General features: G+C 39.9%; 1 protein-coding gene across 2 annotated transcripts in view; it reads right to left on the bottom strand.

The window, feature by feature from the left end:
• CKAP5 (cytoskeleton associated protein 5) overlaps positions 1-23,908 on the bottom strand; it is a 97,872-nt gene extending 73,964 nt beyond the window's left edge. Inside the window, exon 1 of one of the 2 annotated variants that reach the window (XM_058527017.1) lies at positions 23,735-23,908. The gene's annotated coding sequence lies outside the window, so the exon portion shown is untranslated. The remainder of the gene's footprint in view (positions 1-23,734) is intronic. The other variant, XM_058527016.1, reaches the window with a different exon arrangement.
• Positions 23,909-25,193: the final 1,285 nt, after the last annotated feature.

Below are 25,193 nucleotides of genomic sequence, written 5' to 3'. Positions count from 1 at the left end.
CCTAACTCAATAAAAATATAAGGGGCAAATGAGAGTCTGTGTGAAAGACAAGTTTATTTGCCTCTAAAAGGATTTAGGTAATTTAGAGAAATTTAAAATACAGTTAGTTGGTAAGGGAGAATCATCCCTCAGCAGCAGCTGCCTAATAATCAAGCCTTAAAACACTGTCAACCTGCTCTTGGATAAGAGACGAATGACGACGATTTTAATTGTAATTTGGGGTTATCCGTGCAGTCCAACACTTTCCCCCGGCAACCCTTATTCCATTGAAAGTTGAAAAGAAAAATCCTTCTGTGAGATTAATGAAAAATGAAAGGGTGGTAGACTATGATCTCTATAATTCATATTAGTTCTAAATTTCTGTCTATAATTCTAGAACATTTTGGGGATGGGGCATTAAAGTGACCACTTGTTTGAAAGCTAAACTTTGCCTCTACCTGCAAATTTTAGCTAACCATTATCACAAAGGAAAGTAAAAGCCTGGGGAACATTCAGAACATATTTAGGAAGCAATGAAGAGGAACCTCAGAGTCAGTATAAAATGGAAGGTGTGTAGAATAAAACTGAATTTCATGAAAAGTCACACAAGTTAAAAGCCTGAATGATCTCTTTAGGAAAATGTAGTATTGTTTTCAATATACACAGCAAATTAAAACCAAACTAACATTCATAATAGCCAAAGAGTGGAAACAACCCAAATGTCCATCCACTGATGAAAAGAATAAAAAAAAGTGGTAAATCCATACAAGGGAATATTATTCAGTAATAAAAAGAAATGAAGTACTATAAAGAACTCCTAAAACTCAACAACAAAACACCAAGCAACCCAATTAAAAAATAGGCACAGGGGGCTGGCCTCATGGCCTAGTGGTTAAGTTGGCACACTCTGCTTCAGTGGTCTGGGTTCGCAGGTTTGGATCCTGGGGATGGACCTATACCACTTGTCAGGCATGCTGTGGCAGCGACCCACACATAAAATAGAGGAAGACTGGCACAGATGTTAGCCCAAGGCTAATCTTCCGCAAGCAAAAAAAAAAGAGGAAGATTGGCAATAGATATTAACTCAGGGCAAATCTTCCTCAGCAAAAAAAAAACAGGCAAAGGACTTAAATTAACATTTCTCCAAAGACATACAAATGGCTTTTAAGCACACAAAAAGATGCTCAACCTTACTAATCACTAGGGAAATGCAAATCAAAACAAACTATAAGATACCACCTCACACACAATTAGGATGGGTACTATCAAAAAAACAGAAAACAACAAGTGTTGGCAAGGATGTGGAGAAATTGGAACCCTTGTACACTGTTGGTGGAAATGTAAAATGGTACAACTGCTGTGGAAAATAGTATGGCAGTTCCTCAAAAAACTAAAAATAGAATTACCGTATGATCCAGCAATTCCACTTCTGAGTATATGCCCAAAAGAACTGAAAGCAGAGTTTTAAAGAGATATTTGTACACCTATGTTCACAGCAGCATTATTCACAATAGCTAAAATGTGGAAGAAACCCAAGTGTCCACTGATGAATGAATGGATAAGTAAAACATGGAATACACATACAATGGAATATTATTCAGTCTTAAAAACAAAAGAAATTCTGACACATGCTATAACCTGGCTGAAACCCGACACTATGCTAAGTGAAATAAGCCAGCCACAAAGTGACAAATACTGTGTGATTTCACTTATGTGAGGTACTTAAGAGCAATCAAAACCATAGAGACAGAAAGCAGAACGGTTGTTGCCAGTGGATGGACAGAATGGGGGAATGGGAGGTTACTGTCTAATGGGTATAAAGTTTCAGTTTTACAAGATGAAAAGAATTATGGAGATGGATGGTGGTGATGGTTGCACATTATGAATGTCTTTAATACCACTTAATTGCACACTTAAAAATGGTTAAGATGGTATGTGTTATGCGTATTTTACCACAATAAAAAAAAAGAAATGAAGTACTGATACATGCTACCACATGGACGAACCCTGAAATCATTATGCTAAGTGAAAGAAGCCAGTCACAAAGGACTACATACTGTATGATTCTATTCATATGAAACGTCCAGAATAGGCAAATCTATAGAGACACAAAGTAGATAAGGGGTCGCCTAGGATTGGGGTGTTTGGGGATATTAGAAGTGTGATGGTTAAGGGGTGTGGCATTTCTTTTTGGGGTAACGAAAACGTTCTAAAGTTGACTGTGGTGATGCCTGCACACATCTATGAATATACTAAAAGCCATTGAATTGTACACTTTAAATGGATGAATGGTATATAAATTATATATCTCATTAAAACTGTTTAAATAACCAAACTAACAAAGTTAGTTAATAATAAGGAATTACTCCATTCTAATTTTACCTATTCATTCATTGAATTTCCCTATGGGTAAACCATGACATGCCTAAGGAGTTCACAGGAGTCCAAGTAAGAGGTGTAAACAAATAATCATAATACAAAATATATGCCATGTGGAAAGTGCCCTAAGCAAGGGACAAATAAGGGTTATGGGAGTTCAAAGACAGGATTAACCATCAGTGAGTGAGGGACAGTCAGTGAAAATCTCATAGAAAGGATGGCATCTAAACCCAGTGATGAAAAAACAGAAAGGGAAGAGTAGATGTTCTAGGCTGAGAAAACAAGAAAAGCAAAGTCTTGAAGGTAGGCTGAGCATGTTTAGAGAACAGTGAATGGCTCCATTTATTGGAGTATAAGACCAGAACGGTAGACTAGGGTCAGATCATGCAGAACCACGAATATTAAGTTAAACAGCAGACAATGCCGATGAATGGAAGCAGGGTAATGACGTGATCCTCTCTACTTTAGAAAGATAAATCTGTGCAGAATGAATTGGAAGCGAGAGAAAGTAAAGAGTCTTGATAGGAAATTATTGCAATACTCCAGGACAAAGACAAATAGGAGCCAGAACTAGGGGTCTTGGCAGTAGGAACGGAAAGGGTGGGCAGGAGAGACTAAAGGGAATTACATTAAAGTAGAATCAATAAGCCTTAGCAACTAAGGATGTGGGAGTAGGAAGAAGAGTCTAGTAGGAGGCTCCAGTCTAGACAACTGAGAGAACAGTGGTGCCAATGACAGAAAAATATGTCTGAACGAAGTTCTGGGTTTTTTGTTTTGGGGGAGTGGAGAAGAGGTGAGGATTATGATGAGTTTGGTTTTAGACTTGAGAAATACAATCTTCAAGTGGTTGGAAATGTGGCACCATTGATGAACAAAGGGTTCTGAATTTTATAAACATACACATAGGAAACTAAGTTTTCATTACATAGCAAGGTTTGATGCTTTAAGAGTGAATAAAACTGCCAACAAAGAGAAGCATTAATAAAATTAATTTGAACTATACATGATGCTCGGTATGGTTCATTCAATCTAGTCCATACTACAAACATTCAGAAATTTCAAATTATTCAGAGTTCCCAGGAGGTTTTACCCTAGCCCAAAACAGAGGGAAAAGCAAGGAGGCCAGCTAAAATAAATCTGTTCTACAGAAATATTATAATCTCACATCATTGATGTATCTAAAATGTCTTTCAAAGAGTTCAAATACCATATAGTCCACACTATTCTTGAAAAAGGTTTAGATGTAATTGTTTATTTTTAGACCAGAGGTTAAGAAATGTTTCCAAGGTCATACACAAAAGCAGAACTTAGAATAAATTTCAAACTGTCTGGTTTTTCAGTTTAGTATTCAATTAAATAACAAATTACCTATTAAGTATGCATTACATACTATCATAACATATAGACCCCAGCCATCTATGCATTTTCTCATTTATCAACCAGCTAAAAGTAAGGCACCGAGAGACTGAGTCATGAGTAATGTTACAGAGGTGGGCCTAGAAGCTGTCTCGCATATCTGTCAGTCCACCACTCTTCCCCACCATCCAAAGGTCCAAGTGTGGTGTCTTTCTATTTTAAATTCCTGTACCTTGCCAGTCTATAAGAATAACTATATAGCTACTAAACAGACCGTTTTAGCTTTCTACTTGGGAAGAAGCTACGGCAGTGAAACTATTTTATGGCTAATTCCCAAGCCCTTGACCTACAAAGCTCTTCACTATCACAATACAAGAAATCTGGATCTGATTACCATTCCTGGACTCTCACTTCTGGCTAAGGAAGCATAAAATGAGTCTGAGGAAAGTTTGAGGAAAATTTCTGCCCACTCAAAAGGCAACCCCTTTGAATGATGAATGAAGTGTGATGATAGACTCACTCAAAAAAAGAAAATAATTATAAAACACAATACATACACATGCTCAGAAATCTTTACTCAAACCATGTCTAGGAAGGACAACTGGATTAAAGAAACACAACAATTATTTAACTATCACAGAAAACTTAAGATTTTACTATGTGGCCAAGCCAGACAAAAGCTCATCTCTAAGCGACCAGTAACAAAAACGACAAGCCTTTCCCTCTAATTTAAAAAACCTCACTGACTCCAGGTAATTCCCATTAACAAGGACAATTGTTATCCTCTTGCTGGAGCATTATCAGGAGGCCAGAAATCTGAATTGCTTCTCTAGCAAGTTATCTCAACAAACTTGGGTGTGCTTGCTGTTCTAGTCCTGGGATGGTGGCCTCCCACAAATTCCTTCAGAGAGGGGGATGGGTAAAGAGCTGTCTCTTCCACATCATGTTATTCATACCAGCAGGAAAGAAGGTTAACTGGCCTCTCCTTAATAGATGATCACTGTCCATGTCTCCAAAAGGGAGACCTGACACCAACACAGGCCTCTGGGGAGATGAAAAGCTAAACCCGGCTGTGAATTAGGTCAACTTGGAGAGTTACTGCTCAATTGTACCAAGGTAGCAGAAAATCTACTGCTTACTCATCCCGAAGCTACCTAGGTCTCCAAATCCCAGGCTAAGGACCTAACGCCCAGGGCGCTAGATCCAGCTCCACCCATCCAGTTCAACTGGGTTATACTCTGGTAAAAGCAATCCTCTCCTCACCCCAAGTAGGAACCAGGCTGGGACAAAGCCAGATCGTGGGCACCACTCAACCACTGCATCTCCAAACAGGCACCCTAGGGCCGCTGTCACCACCCAGTAGTAGAGCAGATGCCCCAGGTTTTAGCTCACTGCAGCCGGCATTGTTTACGCTCTTTCGCCGCCTGACTCTCTGATAGGCCAGGAAAAGTCCCCTGTACCGTCCACCAGGACTTCCGGCATGGGCACAGGACGCTCGACCCTCGCCCGCAATTTGACACTTACGCTCCCCAGTCAGGGAGAGGCCGGGGGGCCCTACCGTCTGAGCAGAATCAGCAGGAATACCAGGCGGGCAGGCGGCGGCATTGGGCCGCCGGGGAACGCCTCCTCCGGGGGCGGGGCCCAGAGCGCACTGTCAGAGTGCCCGCCCACCTCGGCCCCCCTCCCGCACACACTGCCGGCTTAAAGGGGCCTCCACTGAACCGCAGCGTACCTTCGCGGAGAGGTCTGCAAGACGTAGGGCGCTCCTTCCGCCCACAGGGTTTCCAAAGTAAGAGGCAAATGAAGAACCAACTAGGAAGACTCCGCCGCGGTTGGGTGGACCTCTTTTTTGGTGGCAACACAGGTAATATTCCAGAAACAAAGGAGATGACCAGTTTCTACTATCACAAGCCTAATCTCTCCTCCAGGTGCGAAAAAAATTGCTGCAGGGAATAGCCAAAGCCTCAAGGTAAATCTATAGCCCCATTACGTAAGCTGCTTAGTCCATTAACTTGAGCCGTTAGCGTTCTTGAAATGGCAACTCAAAGGCCCAGAAAAGAATTCTGGCAGCCTGCATTGCTTCATCTCACCCTCTCACTGACTTCCTTTTCTTCTCTACAACACGAGGAATTCCAGACAATGATAGAAGATGGGTAGGAAGGTAATAGGAGGATAATAGAAAAATAGAAATAGAAAATAGAAAAATAATATTCTCCTTCTTGTAACATGTGATCTTCCAAAAATTGGCCAAGAATTCACTACAGGTATCTGTAGATGAAAAAATCTTGCATGCAAATACAAGCTGCAATGCACAGTTATCTAATTTAATATGAAGAGTTCTTGAAAAAATTGTAGCAAAAACTGGATTAATATCTCAAGAAGGAGTTAAGTAATGGTCTCTGAGCTCTCCATAGGTTATCAATGAGTTTTAATTTTCTTTTCATAGGAGGAATTTTTCTTCAATCTCAGCTTACAAGTTTTGACTGCATTGTGTCTCCTTCATACTGTCAGGAAAGAGATGTATGTGTTTATTAAGCCTGTATTGCTTTATCTATTCTAGATGAATAAACACACCTTACTTTAAACCACCGCCAGACCAGTGTGGGAATCAATTTAGTGAAGCTGAAGACCATCTATAAGTGCCCTAACATCTTCAATCCTGAACAGCGGTTTTCAAGTGGAAATTTAGATTCCACAGAACAGGCATGAAGACTGCACTAGCAGGTTACCCTTATTCTGAAGGTCTTAGAGAATTATAGGTTAAGGCTGCTACAGAGAAACTGATTCAGATTAGAATAGTCTGATTTTGAACTGCCCACTAGCAATGTAAGAAAGTTCAAGTAATATATGAGAGTAACTGGATTATTACTTAGTACTAATTTCCAGTATTGATCTGTATTTTTATACCTATGAATTAAAGCCAGTTCTTTCTGCAGTTCAGTATTAATGGTTTGTAATGTACTCTTCTATTTACAAACCGGTCATTGGTCATTTGGTATGAATCTTAGATGCTACTTTTATAACACTTTCAAAGGGAAATATCAATCCAAGAGTAGTCAAACCTGGTCATTTTGTCTGGATCAACAAGCTATAAGGATAAACAAAAAGTACTCCTAGTAAGTAGAACAAATCAAAACATATATTACACATCTGTCAGACTGGCTTTCCAACATTCAGATAAGTTTTTTCAGAGCCTAAATAAAATTCCTCAACAATCTCTTTACATAGCAAGTCATACTAAACATCTTTTATCAAAAGTATAATTCTCTTGATTAGGAAGCAAAAAGAAGCTTACAAGAAAATATTAAGAAACTTATTATAAACACTATTCCAATATTACAAAAAAATGCTTTCAAAAAAGGGGTCCATGGGGCCGGCCCGGTGGCGCAAGCAGTTAAGTGCGCGCGCTCCGCTGCGGCTGCCCCGGGTTCGCCGGTTCGGATCCCGGGCGCGCACCGACACACCGCTTGTCAGGCCATGCTGTGGCGGCGTCCCATATAAAGTGGAGGAAGATGGGCATGGATGTTAGCCCAGGGCCAGTCTTCCTCACCAAAAAAAAGAGGAGGATTGGCAGATGTTAGCACAGGGCTGATCTCCTCACAAAAAAATAAATAAACAAATAAAAAAGGGATCCAGAATTTTTGTACATTGGTGGTGGGCATGTAAACTGGTATATCCATTTTGGAAAATGTTTGATATTAACAACCCATTCCCAAGAGAACTGAAAGCATATGTGCATACAAAAACTTGTACATAAATGTTAATAGTAGCATTATTCATAATAGCCCCAAAGTAGAAACAACCCCAAAACCCATCAACTGATGAATAGATAAACAAAATGTGGTATATCCATACAATGGAATATCATTCAACCATAAAAAAGAATGAAGTACTGATACATGCTACAACATGAGTTAACCTTGAAAACATTATGCTAAGTATTTGAAAGAAGTCAGACACAAAAGGCCATATGTTATATGATGCCATTGTATGAAATGCCCAGGTTAGGCAAATCCACAGAGAAAGAAAGTAGACTAGTGGTTTCCAGGGGCTGGGGGTAGGGAGGGAAGAAAGAGGGAATAGGATTGACTTATGGTATGATGTCTCTTTTTAGGGTGATGAAAATGTTCTGGAATTAGATACTGGTGAGGGTTGCAGAACTTTGTGAAAATGTTGACAAGCCACTGAATTGCATGTATACTTTAAAAGAATAAATTTTATAGTATGTGAATTATATATCAATTTAAAAAAACCCATTGACAGGAGAATGAATAAACAAGCTGTGGTATAGTTACAGAAAAGATACTATACAGCAGTGAAAACAAATGAAGACAGCTATTAGCAAAAACCTGGATGAACTTCACAAACCTTGCTGCGAGAAAAATAGCTAGTTACTGAAGAACACACAGTATGATTATACAAACCCAAACAATATACTGTTTAGGGATACAGATATTTTGGTTAAATCAGAAAGACAAGTACGAGAAGGATATACTGAAAACTCAACATAGTAGAAAAGGCAGAGAAGACAATCTGGGATATAATCAAGGAGGGGTGCACAGGATATTGCTAACAATTTATCTTAAACCGGATAGTAGGAACACGGGTGTTTCCTTTTTAAAATTTATAACATAAATAATTACTTTTAAAATATATTAAATATTCCATGAGTTTAAAAATTAAGGGAAAAAAACCTCTGCCTCTAGCTAGTAGGATCTTATAATTAAAAAAGTTACATACTGGGGCCGGCCCTGTGGCTTAGCGGTTAAGTGTGCGTGCTCTGCTACAGGCGGCCCGGGGTTCGGATCCCGGGCACGCACCAATGCACTGCTTGTCCGGCCATGCTGAGGCTGCGTCCCACATACAGCAACTAGAAGGATGTGCAACTATGACATACAACTATCAACTGGGGCTTTGGGGAGGAAAAGGGGGGAAAAAAAAAGGAGGAGGATTGGCAATAGATGTTAGCTTGGGGCTGGTCTTCCTCAGCAAAAAGAGGAGGATTGGCATGGATGGCATGGATGTTAGCTCAGGGCTGATCTTCCTCACAAAAAAAATAAAAATAAAAAAACAAAAATAAAAAGTTACATACTATAGTGTTCAAGCAGAAGTGTAGGAAGGCACTTTTTTTTTCTAATCTGAGAGGAGCACTGGGCTAGAAAGAAGAAAATTTACATCCCCAAGTCCCTGCTCTGCCATTAACTAGCTGTGCAACCTCAGAGAAGTCATTTAATCTTTGGGGGCTTTACTTTTCTCATGCATAAAACAAGGAGTTTGTATTAACAACTCTCCCACCTCAAAAGTTTTACGCAACAGTATTCCACAACTATTTATATATAATAAACAGCATGCTTGCAATTCCAAGTTCTTCAGTACTAAGATATCTGCAGCTAATGTTAAATGTTTGGAAAGTGCTTCTACTTCAGTGGTAAAATCTCACAGTCCCATTCTCTTTGGCCCTTGGTTAAATTACTACAAAGGAGTGATAGTTGGCTCTATGCTAGTATCACAGATGTAGTTAATAATCCAAAAACCACAGTTTGCATACATGTGGGTTCTATCATCATTTTCCTTTTTCAGGCACTCTAACCCTGGTAGAATATATTTTGTCCCCAGGTCAAAAAGTAGGGATTCACACAAGCCACTCAAAAAGCAAAATTTTAATTATCAGCCTCTTACACCTGGCAAAGAGAGTAATGTGGTAAAAGGTAAAAACGGTGAGTCAAAAAGTCACAAATATGAATTGTATTTCCTTCCCCATACACATAGTACTGAGAAGGACAGTTTCTGAGTCATCTAGTCACATCTAGCACAATTTGAGGCACGAAGTAATATCACATTTAGAGCAGGCCTTCCTATAGTCTGTACTCAGGGCACCACACCCAGCTGAACATTCTACTATCAACCATCACTGGAAACGGATTTAAAAGTGATACATTAAAAGCCCAGGACAGATGGCTTCAATGGAGAATTCTACCAAACATTTAAAGGAGAATAAACATCAATCCTCTGGAAACTCTTCCAAAAAAGTGAAGAGGAGAGAATACTTCCAAGCTCATTCTACCGAGTCCAGAATTACCCTGATACCAAAGAGAGATAAAGACATTAGAAAAAAACTACAGACCAATATCGCTCATAAATAGTGATGCAAAAATCCTCAACAAAATGCTAGCAAGCTGAATCCAACAGCATATTAAAAGGATTACACATCATGACCAAGTGGGATTTATTCCTGGAATGCAAGGATGGTTCAACATACCAAAATCAATCAATGTAGTACACCACAACACTGTCCTTCATTGAAAGAATGAAGGACGGGGGCCAGCCTGGTGGCGTAGCGGTTAAGTTCTCGCACTCCGCTTTGGCAGCCCGGGGTTCGCAGTTTCAGATCCCAGGCACAGACCTACACACCGCTTATCAAGCCATGCTGTGGCGGAGTCCCATATAAAGCAGAGGTAGATGGGCACAGACGTTAACCCAGGGCCAGTCTTGCTCAGCAAAAGAGGGTGGTGTAGGTTCAGATCCCGGGCATGGACCCAGGCACCGCTTGTCAAGCCATGCTGTGGCAGAGTCCCATATAAAGTAGAGGAAATGGGCATGGATGTTAGCCTAGGGCCGATCTTCCTCAGCAAAAAGAGAAGGATTGGCAATGGATGTTAGCTCAGTGCTAATCTTCCTCACAAAAAAGAAAAGAAAAAGAATGACAGACAAAACCCACATGATCATCTCAACTGACACAGTACAAAGCATTTGACAAGATTTAATACCCTCCAAGATCAAATGATCTTTGACAAGAGTGTCAAGACCACTCAGTGAGGAAAGGACAGTCTCTTCAACAACTGGTGTTGGAAAAACTAGATATCTACATGCAAAAGAATGAAGTTGGATCCTTATCTTACACCATATACAAAAATTAACTCAAAATGATTAAAGACTTAAATGTAAGATCTAAAACTATAAAACTCCTAGAAGAAAACATAGAGGAAAAGCTTCATTACATTGGAATGGGCAATGACTTCTTAGATATGATGCCAAAAGCACAGGCAACAAAAGCAAAACACCAATAGGACTGCATCAAACTTAAAAACTGTTTTGCATCAAAGGACACAACAAACAGAGTAAAAAGGCAACCTATGGAATGGAAGAAAATATTTGCAAATCATATACCTGATAAGGTGTTAATACTCGGAAAATATAAAGAACTCCTACAACAGCAAAAACCCAAATAACCCAATTAAAAATTGGGCAGGGGCCGGCCCGGTGGCGCAAGCGGTTAAGTGCGCGCGCTCCGCTGCGGCGGCCCGGGGTTCGCTGGTTCGGATCCCGGGCGCGCACAGACGCACTGCTTGGTAAGCCATGCTGTGGCGGCGTCCCATATAAAGTGGAGGAAGATAGGCCCAGATGTTAGCCCAGGGCCGTCTTCCTCAGCAAAAAAAGAGGAGGATTGGCGGATGTTAGCTCAGGGCCGATCTCCTCACAAAAAAAAAAAAAAAAAAAAAAAAAAATTGGGCAAAAGACTTGAATAGATATTTCTCCAAAGATGATATACAAATGGCCAACAAGCATATGACAAGATGCTCAACATCACTAATCAGAGAAATGCAAATGAAAACCACAATGAAATATCACCTCATACCCATTAGCATGGTTACTATCAAAACAACCCAAGAAATCAAAAAGCCAGAAAATAACAAATGTTGGCGAGAATATAGAGAAATTAGAATCCTTGTGCTGTTAATAGGATTGTAAAATGGTGCAACTGCTACGGAAAAGAGTATGGAGATTGTTCAAAAGATTAAAAATTGAATACCATATTACCATATGATCCAGCTATCCCACTTCTGAGTATATATATATCCAAAACAATTGAAAATTGGTCTCAAAGAGATTTGTAGACCCATGTTCAAAGCAGCACTATTCACAACAGCCAAGAGGTAGAAGCAATCCAAATTGTGCATGGAAAGATGAATGGATAAACAAAATGTGGTATATACATACAATGGACTATTAGCCTTAAACAGGAAAGAAATCCTGTCACTTGCTACAATACAGATGAACTCTGAGGACATTACACTAAGTGAAGTAAACCAGTCACAAAAAGACAAATATTGTATGATTCCACTTATATGAGGCATCTAAACTAGTAAAATTCATAGAAACAGAAAGTAGAATGGTGGTTTATCAGGGGCTGGGGAAGGGGGGAAAGGGGAGTTGTTTAATGGATACAGAGTTTCAGATTTGCAAGATGAAAAAATGCTGGAGATCTGTTTCACAACAATGCAAATGTACTTAATTAAAAATGGTTAAGATGGTAATTTTTATGTTATGTGGTTTTTTTACCATAATTTTTTTTAAAGAGTGAGACACTCATCTATTCAACAAATGCTCTGCAGGTATTTAAAGAAAAAAAAAGATGAAGCTTAAAGTATACATTTCAATACTGATGTGGAAGAAATCCATTAAGGTTTTTGTTGTTGCTGTTGTTTGTTTTCCTGATGAGAAAGATTAGCCCTGAGCTAATATCTGTTGCCAATCCTCCTCTTTTTGCTGAGGAAGACTGGCCCTGGGCTAACACCCATGCCTATCTTCCTCCATTTTATGTGGGACGCCTGCCACAGCATGGCTTGATAAGCGGTGCATAGGCCCACGCCCGGGGTTCCGAACCTGCGAAACCTGGACCGCTGAAGGGGAGCCTGCGAACTTAACCACTACGCCACCAGGCTGGCCCCCATTATTAAGTTTTAAAAAGAAATTTGGAAGACAGTTTATAAAGTCTAATTCCTTTTTTGTGTTTATTAAAAATATATAAAGAGGGACCTAAACATTTGTAGTAGGCTGGTAACGATGCCCAAAGATATCAGGCTGTAACCACTGGAGCCTGTAAATGTTACTTTATTGGAAAAAAGAGTTTTACAGATGTGATTAAATTAAGGATCCTGAGATGGGGAGATTATCTGGGATTATCTGGGTGGCCTCTAAATGCAATCACCTGTATCCTTATAAGAGGGAAACAGGGAAATGTGACACACACAGAGGAGAAAGCAATATGAAGACGGAGAAGGGCCGGCCCGGTGGTGCAAGCGGTTAAGTGTGTGCACTCCGCTGTGGTGGCCCGGGATTCACAGGTTCGGATCCTGGGCATGCACTGATGCACCGCTTAGTAAGCCATGCTGTGGCGGCATCCCATATAAAGCAGAGGAAGATGGGCACAGATGTCAGCTCAGGGCCACTCTTCCTCAAGAAAAAATGGGGAGGATTGGCATTGGATGTTAGCTCAGGGCTAGTCCTCCTCACAAAAGAAAACAAAGAAGCTGGAGAAGAGCAAGATTAGAAGAGGCTGGAGTGATGTGACCACAAGCCAAGGAATGCCAACAGCCCTCAGAGGCTGGAAAAGGCAAGGAAGGGCTTCTCTCCTAAAGCCTCTGGGGGAGCGTGGCCCTGCCTTGATTTTAGCTCCCATAAGACTCATCCTAAATTTCAGACTTCTGGCCTCCAGAACTGTGAGAAAATAAATTTCTGTTGTTTTAAGCCAACAAGCTTTTGGTAATTTGTTACAGCAGCCATAGAAAACTAATACAGCATTGCACATGTTTGAATGCACATAAAAATTTTCTAGGCTTCATAGAAAACTGTTAACCATGGCTACTTCTAAGAAGTTTGTCTAAGGGGCTGGCTGAAGAACTTTTACTTTTCACTTTAATACCTAGTCATGCCTTTTTTTTTTTTCCTTCAAACAACAAGCTCCAATAATTGTATCATAATGCTTTAAAAACTCTAAAACTTTAAAATTCCAGCTTGGAAACTTGAAGTTGGTTCTGTCTAACTCATCCCATAAGCTAAGCCTCATTTCTCTCCCTTAACACTTTTTGGGCACCATATCTCCTTTGAAAGAAGGAACTTAGTCTTATTTATTACTCCAACATCTAGCAGAGTGCTTTGCACTCAAATAATTCCTAAAATGGTACAATTTCATTAAATCATAGAAGTCTTAAATACACAATAAATGTGTTCCTTGAGTTGTTTATAAACAAAATTTTGTATGTCGAATGTGTATTTCAAATGCGTCAGGAACATGCGATATATTTAATGGAATTCTGAAGTAAACTCTTTCAAAGTGAAAAATTGCTCAGTTCATAGAACTTGAAATTTTATAGGATTTTTGCCACTGTTTTCTTAGTTACCTACTTTTTCATTACAAAATCCATTAAAAGAGAATAATTTTAATTTTAGAACCTTTCACTTTGGCAAAAAAGGGCAGTAGAACAGTTGCTTGCAGTAAATCTCATTGTAGAGAGCTCTAGTTAAGTTCAATCTAAACCTGTCGTGTTGGGCTCTGGAGTTAGATCTGAGTTCTAAAACTTTCTCTGTCACACACTAGCTAAGCCTCAGTTTCATCCTCTGTCCTAACAGTGGTTCCTAATCTTCATGTGGTTCCTTATTTAATACACACTTCTGGAGCATTTATTATGTGCCAGGCACTATTGTAAGCACTTCACGTGTACTAACTTAATTCTCAAAACTCTCAAGTTGATACTATTATCCCCATTTTACAGAAGAGGAAACGGAGGCATACATGTTAAGTAATTTGCCTAAGGTGATCCAACTAATTGTTAAGATTAAATGAGATTTTGCCTTACATGTTAAGAATCCCCCCCAAACATCCATATTATTCCCCTGCCCCACAAGTACACTTGTATTTGTTAGATTATGTCAGGCTAGTCTGTGTTAGGCACTCAGCTATGTGCTGAGTATAGGTTGTGCATTACAGTGGTGAGTGGGGAGGGAGGTACTATGAGGGTGTAACAGAGGCACCTAGTCTAGACTAGAGGGTCAGGGAAGGTTTCCCTGAGAAAGTGACATTTAGGCTGAGAACTAAAGGAAATTAAGAGGGATTAGCCAGGCAAAGCCATAATGGGTGGGGACAACAGAGAATGTTACAGGCATATGTGTAAAAGCCTGAAAGAGCTTAGGCAAGCGTAAAGAATAGAACTATAACTCATGTGTGGACACACAGGGGTTGAGAGAGGGGGGCAGACTGAAAAGCGCCAGATCATACGAACCCAGTGGCTTTATGCAAGAAAGCAGTACTAACAGATTGCCTAGCAAATACCAAGCACTCAAGACACGGTAGCTATCATTACTGTGTTATTATTATTAGCATCATCCCAGGGTCATTTAGGGATTTTAGACAGACTTCAGACTTAAACAAACCCACATTTCAGTCCTCTGGTCCAAGAAAGGCCTAAATTAGCTTAGAGCTCTTAGGACTGAGTAAGGCAAGTCTTTTCTGGTCTAAAACAAACTGCTTCTTTGGGTGTACAAGCAATCTATTCTTTTTTATCCTATAGAAAGCAGATTTACTATTAAACAAGTAAAGACCACTTTGTAATACTCAAGGGGACTGTCCATATTTTGTTTGGAGGAATCTCCCATATTAAACATTGCTCAAAATAAGCAGACAGTCTCTAAAGTATAAAAACTTTTTTATTTACTGCACAGAGATTTCTGATCTGGGATCTGACCTTCACTCCCAAGTGAAGCATTCGCATTAGTTCTAGACTAGGAGGTTTTCATGAGACTTTTTTTTTTTTAAAGGAATGTACCACATTAAAAAAAAGGACCAAAACAAAAGTGTGGAATTACAGTACTGAAAAAATTCCTAAAATTCACAAATGAGAAACTTCCTACTGCAAGTGGATAAGGACATGAAATGATAAAAACAAGCACTGCAAGTAAATACAAAAAATAAAACAATAAATAAAAGAACAAAACTGATGAGGGAATGAGATGTTCTAGATTGCCAAGTTTGCCAGATATCAGAGATTTAGCCCTGAAACATCAATTATTTTATGTAACTTTTTTCATATAAATCGAAGAAAATACATAAGCCACCCAGCTGTCTTAAAGTATACTGATAATCATTTAAATTTTTCAGGATAATCCATCTGAGCAATCAATGCAACCATACTTTCAAGATCTACTGCCACAGAAGTATGAGGGGCTCTTGCACCAAAACTAAATGGTTCCAATGTTGCTTTTTAAAATTTTACTGTTTTATATTTTGTAGCTTTCCTTCCTCAACCTTTGTGATCAAGCTAACACTGCTAGTTAGCTTGTAGCATGCTGCCTTTCTAAATTTAGCTCTTGATTTAAAGCAGGCTGACATTGTGCATAAAGAGGGAGTAGGATCTACTGGAAGAAAGTCAATAAAATTTGTGATACCTACTGAGGCTGCCGAAAAGACATTTTTGGTTTATTTCCTGGTAGCCGAGTTTCAGAGAAATAAAATGCTACCTTAGGTCTTATGATTGAAAAAAGAAAAGAAGATATCCACATTAAACAAATGAATTTCATTTCAAGAAATACTTGAGACTACTCAACTTATTTCTCATCTTTATAGAAAGGATCTAAAAGTCACTTTAATTAGTAACAAACCTCTAAGAAATATAATCAAGATATCAAAGAAGCAGGTTTTTTTCTCTCTTAATAAAATAACAAAAATCATGTTTGAAGAGACACAAAGTCACCACAGCTTATCTGACATCACGTCTATACCAAAAATGTTATGATCATTCCAACCAAGTCAGAATTTATTGCTTTGAATGTATCTCTAAACAAAGGTCATATGCCAGAAACAAACAACTGTTACCAAGTTAAGGAAAATGTTTTCTGTGGCACTTAAAAAGTGTTATCAGGGGAAAAAAGTTAGATCTCAGTAAAAAGCAAATCACAGGGGCTGGCCTGGTGGTATAGTGGTTAAGTTCGCGCGCTCTGCTTCGGTGGCCCGGGGTTCGCAGGATCAAATCCTGGGTGTGAACCGATGCACTGCTCATCAAGCCATGCTGTGGCGGCGTCCCACATACAAAAATGGAGGAAGATGGGCACAGATGTTAGCTCAGGGCCAATCTTCCTCAGCAAATCACAAAGAGGACACTTGTTTGGAACACAGTTTCCTCTGAAAGTTGGAGGGAACTGTATGAATTCATGTTTAGCTTAATATAAATACAGATGGAAAGATACAGAAACAATTACATGTATGTGCAAGACATGGGTTAGCATACATACATACATCACCTAGCTCTGTCCATTGAGAGGGCCCAGGAACAATGACACCCCAGCAATGAGCACACCTTGCACCTAGATCTTGGTTTCTAAAGACCACTGTCCCATAAAAGGAACTAGGGCTCCTTGGAAAAATGGCTGGAGCAGGGAAAATATAAGATGAGCCTGAAGCATCTTGTAGTACCAGAAAATGAGGAAATGCTCAAAAAGAAAAAAAGATGGGAGCATATAAAATGGACACAGAAGCCAACCTGAAAGAGCTCCCAATGGTCAAAGCTGGAACAATTTGAGCAAAAAAATAAATAACAGAATCAGATTACAACTCAAAGTACAAAACAGGTATACATACTGATATAGATAAATGGTTGAATAAAGAAATACATGGGGGAGAAGAGACAAATCTTCCTTATAAAATATCAAATAATATATATAGATACTGTTTCCTCTGGGAAGTGGAACTTAAGCCCTCCACCCACTTGGAGGTGGGGCAGACTTAGTGACTCACTTCCAAAGAACAGGTATAGAAAGGGAAAAATAGTAACTTTACTACTTAACCTGGCAAACACTACCTTAACCAAGTGATCAAGGTTAATATCATCAGTGATGTTATGTGGATATCATATGTCCCCTGAAAACGAAATGATGGTATTCTGTGGCATTCTTTCCAAAAACACATAACCTTTGTCTAATAATGAGAAAAACATCAGACAAACCCCAAAGGAGGCACATTCTACAAAATAGCTGACTAGTACTCCTCAAAATTGTCAAGGTCATAAAGACAAGGAAAGACTGAAACGTCAAAGACCAGAGGAGACTAAGAGAGATGACAACTAAGTGCAATAGGTCACCCTAGATTGGATCCTGAAAGAGAAAGGTGATATGAATAGAAAAACTGTAGAAATTCCAAACAAAGAGAAACAACAGAAAAAATAACCAAATGGGACTACATCAAACTAAAAAGCTTCTACACGGCAAAGGAAACCATCAACAAAATGAAAAGACAACCTAACAATTGGGAGAAGATATTTACAAACAACACATCTGATAAGGGGTCAATCTCCAAAATATATAAAGAACTCATGCATCTCAACAACAAAAAAACTAACAACCCAATTAAAAAATGCACAAAAGACCTGAACAGACATTTCTTTAAAGAAGATATACAGATGGCCAACAGGCACATGAAAAGATGTTCATCATCATTAACTATCAGGGAAATGCAAATCAAAACTACAATGAGATATCACCTCACACCCATCAGAATGGCTATAACTAACAAGACAGGAAACAACAACCCTCATACACTGCTGGTGGGAGTGCAAACTGGTCCAGCCACTATGGAAAACAGTACAGAGATTCCTCAAAAAATTAAGGATAGAACCACCATACGATCCAGCTATTCCACTGCTGGGTATTTATCCAAAGAACATGAAAACACCAATGCGTCAAGATACATGCACCCCTGTGTTCACTGCAGCATTATTCACAATAGCCAAGACTTGGAAGCAACCTAAGTGCCCATCAAGGGACGAATGGATAAAGAAGATGTGGTATATATACACAATGGAATACTACTCAGCCATAAGAAATGATGAAATCCAGCCATTTGTGACAACATGGATGGACACTGAAGATATTATGCAAAGTGAAATAAGTCAGAGGGAAAAGGTCAAATACCATATGATCTCACTCATTAAGAAGTAGATAATAACAACAACAAACAAACACATCGAGACAGAGATTGGATTGGTGGTTACCAGTGGGGCAGGGGGAGGAGGGCAAAAGGGATAATTAGGCACATGTGTGTGGTGATGGATTGTAATTAGTATTTGGGTGGTGAACATGAGAACATGATGTAATCCATTCAGAAATAGAAGTATAATGATGTACATGTGAAATTTATACAATGTTATAAACCAATGTTACCACAATAAACAAAAAAAGAAAAAAAAAACAAGAAAGAAATCCAAACAAAATCCAGAGTTTGGTTAAAAATAATGCATTAATGTTAGTTTCTTAGTTTGACAAATGTACCATGTAAGATGTTAACAACAGGAGAACCTGGGTGAGAAGTATACAGGAATTCCATGTATCATCTCACAACTTTTCTGTAAATCTAAAATTACTACAAAATAAAAAGTTCTTTTAAAAAAGATTCCTCCAAAACATCCCATCATTTCTCTCCAAAAAAGTCAATGTTATGAAAAACAAAATTTTAAAAAATGTTCAAAAGGGAGCACTATATACTTACTAGAATGGCTAAAATCCAAAAAACTGATAAAACTAAATGCTGACAAAGATGTGGAGCAAAAGGAACTCTCATTCACTTTTGGTAGAAATGCAAAATGGTACAGCCACTGTGGAAGACGGTTTGGCAGTTTCTTACAAAGCTAAACATTATCTTACCATATGATCCAGCAATCACACTCCTAGGTATTTATCCAGTTGAACTGAAAATTTATGTCCACACAAAAACCTGCACATGAATGTTTATAGCAGCTTTGTTCATAATTGTCAAAAACTAGAAGTGACCTAGATGTCCTTCAATACGTGAATGGATAAACTTTGGTACATCCATACAATGGAATATTATTCAGCAATAAAAAGAAATGAGCTATCAAGTCACGAAAAGACACGGAAGAACCTTAAATAGAACCTTAAATAGATATTGTTAAGTGAACGAAGTCAGTCTGAAAAGGGTACACAGTGTATGATTCCAATTATATGACATTTTGGAAGAGGCAAAACTATGGAGACAGTAAAAAGATCAGTGGCTGCCAGGGGATGGGGGAGGGAGGAAAGGACGAATAGGTGAATGTACTTTTTTTGAATAGTGGACTTCTAGGGCAGTGAAACTATTCTCTATGATACTGTAATGGTGGATAAATGACATTATGGATTTGTCATAGAAGTTTACAACATTAAGAGTGAACTTTAATGGATGCTGATTTTCAAAAGTAATTTAGGAGGTTGGTGGATCCCAGAAAAGAATGCAGACTATGACAAGAGAATTTAACTGTATTACAAACGTGTGAAACAACCTCACTGAAGGGGGTGGGGAAAAGATGCCGACCTAGGTAACTTCGGAAATGAATAAGGTCTGTCAGACTAAAGGCAAAGGAACTGTACATGAGCATTGCACTTCTAGTTGATAAAACTGTTTTCCATGGGAGCACAGGTTAACAATTCTGATACTGCTATACATGTATACCAAAATTGAACAATTAAGTGAATGAACAGTGGATGGTGGAAGCCAAGTTTCTCACTGTTGAAGTGGAAATTCACAAATCAGCAAGGGAGGAGGCTAGAATGATCTATGTGGTAATAGATTCGAGTTGGAGATATCAGTAAGAACTCATGTTTAACTTAATATAGACACAGATGGCTACATATAGACATATTCATAGATATGTCTATATGTATAAGTTAGCATACACATATGTATTTCTTTGCTTTGTTCCCTGAGAAGGCCTAAAAGAAATGACACCCCAGTAGCAAGGAGAACATTTAGCCCCCAGATCTTGGTTTCCAACACCATTCTCTAATAAAAGAAACCAGAGATTCTTGGAGAAATGGCTAATTCTAGCCCTACAACAAGAAATATACCTGATGAACCTAGAGCATCTGTAGTGTCAGAAAGTAAAGTGCTCAAAAATAAATAAATAAAACCACACACACACACACACACACACACACACACACACACACACACACACAGATGTAGGTATGTTAAAGGGGCACAGGAGCCAACTGAAAGAGCTCCCAATGGATAAAGCTGGAACAATTTGAGCAACAAAATAAAGTAGTATTGGAATAAAACTCAAAGTATAATATAAATATCCTTCAGTCTATACTGATATAAATAAATACTTGACTAAATGAATAAATGGGGAAAGAGACAAATCTCCCACACAGAAGAAATCCAAATAAATTATGTAGATACTCCACCCCAAAGGACAGGGAGCATCACTCCTCACACTTGAAGTGTGGGCTGCACATAGTTACTTCCTTCCAAAGAGGACAGTATGGAAAGGGGAAAAACAGAGTAACTTTACAGTGCAGAAACCTGACCAACACTACTTCGGCCAGGTAATCAAAGTCAATATCAACAGTCATAAGGCATGTTGATAGTACCCTTGATATGATGTGATGAAAATGGTACTTTATTTCTATGATCTTCCTCCCCAAAACTCGTAACTCCAGTCTAATCATGAGAAAAACATCACATAAATTCCAAAAGAGGGACATCCTACAATATATTTGACCAGTACCCCTACTATAGATTTGAAAGTTTTTAAAATTTGAAAAAAAAAAAAAAAGGTGGTGGTGGGGGCGTCACATCTACCTTCCTCCCCAGTCAACACAAACATAAAACTATCGTTTTTCCAAGATTCTTAGTTTAAGACTTTCCAAATCAGTCTACTGAGATATTGCTCACACCCAAAGACACAGTAACTCAGCCAACTGGTTAGTTATGGAGTCACGCACTGCATGACAACCTTTCGGTCAATGATGGACCACATGTGGTCCCATTAGATGAGTACCATATAGCCTACGTGTGCAGTGGGCTATACCATCTAGGTTTGTGTAAGTACACTCTATGACGCTCACACAACAATGAAATTGCCTAATGACGCATTTCTCAGAACACATCCCCACCGTTAAGCGACACATAACTGTATATTGTCTTTATCACTTTATCACATAGAGAAGACTATACCAGTTTCGGCCAACAAATATTTTTTGACCACCTTCTTTGTTCCAAGCATTGTTTGAGGCACTGAGGTAACCTCACAGAAAAAAATCTCTGCTCTGCTTTCACTTCTGTGAGGACATCAGACAATGTACAAGCAAACAATAAATGACCTATCAGATGGCAATAAACGCTATGAAGTAAATAAGAAAGGAAAGTGAGGTAAAAGTGACCAAGAGGGCTACTCTAATTGGGAGCTTAGAAAATGCCTCTTTAAGGAGATGACATTTGAGTTGAGCCCTGAGTGGACCCTGCATACAAAGACAGGCTTGAGGTAGGGGTAGAGTGGGGTGGGGAGTTCCAGGCAGAGAACAACACACCCAAAGGCCAAAAGAATAAGCTCAATGTGTTTGAGATTTATCAAGCAGGCAGGGCAACTGCCCTGATAGAAATGAACCAAGTAACATATTCTACACTCTGCAGGTAAGACTACCAGAATCATTTAAGAATCTCAAACCCCTCCAACACTGACCACCAGGAATTCATCAATCATAATTAGATCAAGATCTTAATTTTATGCTCTCCCTGAGCCCCTGCCCCCATCACAGCTGTCCCTCTCCCATATGGTAAACAGCGTATTTTTGAACCTCTTCATCTTCCCTCTAAAAACTATGCCTATCATTCATATTTCATCATGTCTCTGATAGAGGTATAAAAAAACAAAGGAGAGTCTACCCAGAAACTGCTCCTGAATTCTAACAGATCCCATTACTTCATATAGTACAACCATAGGTTAAGCGCAAAGGCCCTGAAGACACACTAACTTGGGTACAAATTCAGGTTCTATCAGTTGTATGATTTTGGGCAAACTGCATAACCTTTCTAAGACTCGGTTTCCTCATCTGTAAAAAGCTGTGAGGATTAAAAAAGATACAACGTGGCACCCAGTGAGTATTCAATAAATGTTAGCTACTGATAGTAAAGTATTTGAGCGTTTATTTTGTTCAAAGACCAGAGCTGGGCCACAGGGATTACAGAAACTACAATTAGCTACAGCAAATCGTTTGAGAGATAAAATTGTCAAACTCTCTTAGGTCAGTGGCTTTGTCTTTTTCTGGCTCACTAGTGCATTCCCAGAATCTAGAACAATGTTTAACACACCGTAGGCATCAATCTCCATATTTGTTGAATGAATAAATGAGACTCCATTATGTCAAAGGAGCACAAGAAAGCCTGGCTTTACCTCAATATAAAGAAAAGCTTTCATTCCCCATCAAGATTTTTAACAATATCCTATAAAGCACTCTTAAAGATGTTTATTATTTTTAATTGCCTCACCAAAACCTAGGACAGTACTCATAATATTAAAGTACTCAAATCTATTGCAATTAAAACTCTGCTACTAAAATTGAGCTGCCAGTTGTAGGAGGCTATACCACTGTTCATAATTCAAAGTCGATGGTCAAAACTTTAAAAGTAATAAAGTGTAACATATATTAATTGTTATGGAATATCTTTGCTTGCCACTGCCTGAATGAACAGGCTTTAAAGCCTTGTGTAAAATTTTTTTCTTGTGAGTTTACCAACTAGGTTTAATTTATGCTGGCAAAATAAATTGATTTCACTTTTCTCCAGATCATTAAATTTTATAAAAACAACATATATGGTTTGTCCAGTCACTTAAGAAAAGTCTAAATCTTTCATGATTTCTTAAAAGTTTCCAAAAAATTGTTAGCTTAATTTATGGGCTCTTTAGGCCAAGAAGGACTTTTCAGGGTGATGAAAATGGAGAAAGGAGGAGTTCACCTCTCTAAAAATGAGTTTTCAATTACTATAATTACGCATAAAATAAGACAGGCAGCATTTCTGGGCCAAGATTTGATGCCGCGGTTCCCATGAGAATTAAATCAGAACCATGCATAAATTTGGGGCAAGTTCTGCAAAAACCACTTCACCCTCTATTGATGCCGCATGAAAAACTCATTGTTGAGATTCATCAAAACGAATATATTTTCTAACACCCAGTAGCCACTCTGGCAACATCACTTTCATCCTTTTCTATCCCAGAAACGAAACGGGAGGCATTTAAATTTTGCCTGACAATGACCACGATTGCAGGGTAGCTATCTCAACAGCCAAAGAGCTTAGGGTAAGAGCTAAAAAGTAGGAATCTAGTTTACCGAAGCTCCACCTTAAAGAAGCAAGGCCTGCTTAACCTGCTAGCTATTGTATTGGCCCCCAAAACCTTCAGAGCTGGAAAAATACCTGAACTCTACTGACACCTTTTGAGAGAGAAAGCCAGGCGTCAGGGCGGAGCGGTATGATCTGAATCGTTAAAATCGCAGCAAGCCGGCAGGGAGACAGGTGCGCGGGCAGGCCCCGGGGCCGCTGTCCTTGTCACGCTCTGAGGCGACCAGGCCCTTCACCACCCCCACAGCCCTCACAGGCTCTGATTCCCTCATTCATTCATTTGACAATTACGCGAGGGGCACCGTGGCAGGGCCGGCTCGCAGGGCTCCCGCCCCAGTACCGGAACACCCTCAGCCGCCGGGCGCGGCCCTGCACCGCCCGCCGGCCCCCTGCGCTGCCGCCCGCCCCCGCCGCGGCGCGCTCCGGTCACCCGGATCCCAGCCCCGGCCTCCGCCGCACGCGAGCGCCCACGCCCCCCGCCCTCCCAGCAGCGGGTGCCCCGGCCTCCGCCCCGCTTCGCCGCCTCAGACCCGCCGGGTTCGTGGGACGAGGGAGGCGCGCGTCCGCGGACGCCCCCCGCCCGGGGTTCAGGGGCTCTCCGCGCGCGCGACGCCTGGATCCGAGGGCCTAGGCGGGGTGGGTCGGGCCCACCGCTCACTTACCTCCGCCGGGTCAGAACCGAAGGGCCTGCTCTAAGCCGTTTGAAACCGCTTGGGCCGCCGCACACCCCGCAGTGTCCTCGTTGTTTATTGGTTCTCGACGGACCGCCCATCGCCCTCTTATTGGTCCATTTGAAAGGGCTGTGGGCACGCGCCGCCCGCAGCCTTAAAGGGGCCGCACGCAGCCGTGTGTCCCTCAGGACCCGGCGCTCCTGCTCCGGTGGGGAGAGTGTCCCCGGGGTGAAAGCTGCTCACGACCCCGGAAAGAAGGGCAAGAGGTGTGTGGAGAGCTGTGCATCCCCGGGCGTCAGCATGTTTGCTTTATTTAATAATGGATATTTAAGCTGCTGTCAACGCCTGACAATTTTTTTGAGTCATTTCGTTCACCAGATATTGATAGTGCAGCTAAGGGCGTGACGGAAACAAGAGAGGCAGCTGGGATATAGTGGAAGGAGAGTGAATGGAGCCAGGACGCTGGATTCTGGTCTTGGACCTGTTCTGAGTAAACCACTTTTCTCAGTAAATCATCTGCAGCTTAGTTTCCTCATCTGTAAAACGGGATAACAATGTTTCCCTTACAAACTGAATGTGATGATTTAATATAACTAATTGAATGTCTAGGAAAGGCCTTTGAACAGTAACACATTCTGTAAATGGTTAATACTCCTGTTATAAAAATGAGAGGCTTGGTTAATATGATCTCTAAAATTCTCGTTTAGCTCTACATTCGTTGTTTCTTATAAGGTCCTTACTTCCGAAGAATTTGCAAACTACAGTGGTCAGAGGAATAAAACATAGAGACTAGTCACTAAAATTCAAAACAGTATAAGAACTGTATAAAATAAAAGCTATAGATGCTTAGTGAAGGGAAAAAT

Source organism: Diceros bicornis, chromosome 31 (assembly GCF_020826845.1).
Source record: "Diceros bicornis minor isolate mBicDic1 chromosome 31, mDicBic1.mat.cur, whole genome shotgun sequence".
Taxonomy (NCBI): Eukaryota; Metazoa; Chordata; class Mammalia; order Perissodactyla; family Rhinocerotidae; genus Diceros; species Diceros bicornis.
This window is presented reverse-complemented; position numbering and strand designations above follow the sequence as displayed.